Source organism: Chenopodium album, chromosome 4 (genome assembly GCF_948465745.1).
Source record: "Chenopodium album chromosome 4, dcCheAlbu1.1, whole genome shotgun sequence".
In the NCBI taxonomy this organism is placed as follows: domain Eukaryota; kingdom Viridiplantae; phylum Streptophyta; class Magnoliopsida; order Caryophyllales; family Amaranthaceae; genus Chenopodium; species Chenopodium album.
Genome location: NC_137837.1, coordinates 11,413,015 through 11,414,803, shown reverse-complemented (window position 1 = coordinate 11,414,803; position 1,789 = coordinate 11,413,015).

Sequence of the window (1,789 nt, the reverse complement as noted above, 5' to 3'; positions counted from 1 at the left end):
TTTGGGTAGCAATTATAATTATACAATGTGACATTTTCGAATTTCTGCCAAGGTATAAAAATTGAAAATTACAGTACATCCCAAGGGTTCAAAATATGCACAGCTTGTATCTTTTGCTAATAATGATGCAGAAATCAATTACACATTATTGCATTAGTCTTTTGTCTCCCTTCTCGTGATGAATTAGTTAGGCTTTTGATTGCCAAGCTCAATTTTGTGCTAGGCGTCTACGCTGCCTGGACGCCTGGGCCTGGGTCGGAGTTGGACACTGAACATATAACATGATAATGAGCCCTGTTTACATCGTAGCAGAGGACTCCTGGTACCTTGTGGTGGTTCTTACAAGTGCTAAATAATGGTGAGTACTGACTAGGGTGTGAAGAAGTCTCTACTCTCTACTATGGGCAAATTGTGTGAAAGCTTTAACAGTCAAGATTTAAGAAGTCTGAAAATGTCTCACTAACAAACACACACACAAACAAAAAAAAAAAAAAAAGGGCAAAAATCACTATATACAGTATATGACAGTGTTTTACAGGTGCAAATACATGTGAAAGCTTCATATGACAGATTTACAGATGTTATGTCAACTGTAACTTGCGAACTACTAGTTGTTCCATTAATTGGTCTATGGAGGTATGTTCAAGTACATAAAGCTGTAACACCCCGACCCCAAACAAATTAGGGAGGGGTCTGTTGTCACGAAATGCGCATCAAGGGTCAACAACTGTTCTCACAGACCAACACCAGTCCTTTTGGCGCATTTTGTCCTCCCTCATGCGCATCTCCTTAAAAGGAAATACATCTTGTTGGTATGAGTATTATATCAAATCCTTTAAAACAATCATGAAAGTATTACATATACTCTTCATTTAAAGATTTGTTGAATCATAGACTTTTCAAACTATCCAAACCAATAGAAATATTAATGGTAAATCTACATAATACCTCCGTTCCTGAAAGTTCGACTCAATTACTATTTATGTAGTTAAAGTTAAAATAAAAAAAAATAAAAAAAATAAAAAATGACTGCAGTCTATATTTATGCAATAGAAAGAAACTAGCTTGTGGATCTTATTAGATTCCCTTTATTATAAAATTTTCAAATATCAACTTTTTATAATTTTCACACATACATAGCCAAATATATTTATGGTCAAAGGTGATCATTGACGACCGTGTAAATTGAAAATGAGTCGAACTTTCGAGAATGGAGGGTGTTTGAATATTGTATCTCATTACATTGTAAGCGTCGAGAATGGAGGGTGTTTGAATATTGTATCTCATTACATTGTAAGCGTAATAATTTGTAACTAAATAGAAGAGGGTCAAAGTGACGATTTCAAAACAAAATTAGTACGTAGTGGTAAGGGTTTCATATTTAATCCAATGTGTAATAATTTTCCAGACTTGATAAAACAGCTTAATTATATAAATAATCTTGCCAAGATGATCCAAAAACAGAGTAAAGCACGTTTTTCCATTTCAAATCTGTAAATCATTTTTTTAAAAAAAAATATAAAACAAAGTAAAGCACGTTTTTCCATCTCAAATAAGTAAAACATTTTTTTTTTCCAAAAATACAATTAATTGTTTGATTGATATGTATTTCTATGCACTTAGCTCAAAAAGACAACAATATAAAATCATGAAGCCATCATAATTAGACAATTAGTACAATCCTACAATTTGCATCCATTGCAACAAGCCAACAAGGCAACAAGTCAATAACTTTTACCTTTCATTCATAGCAGAAGCCATAATTACATCTACCCTACTCTCCTCTTCC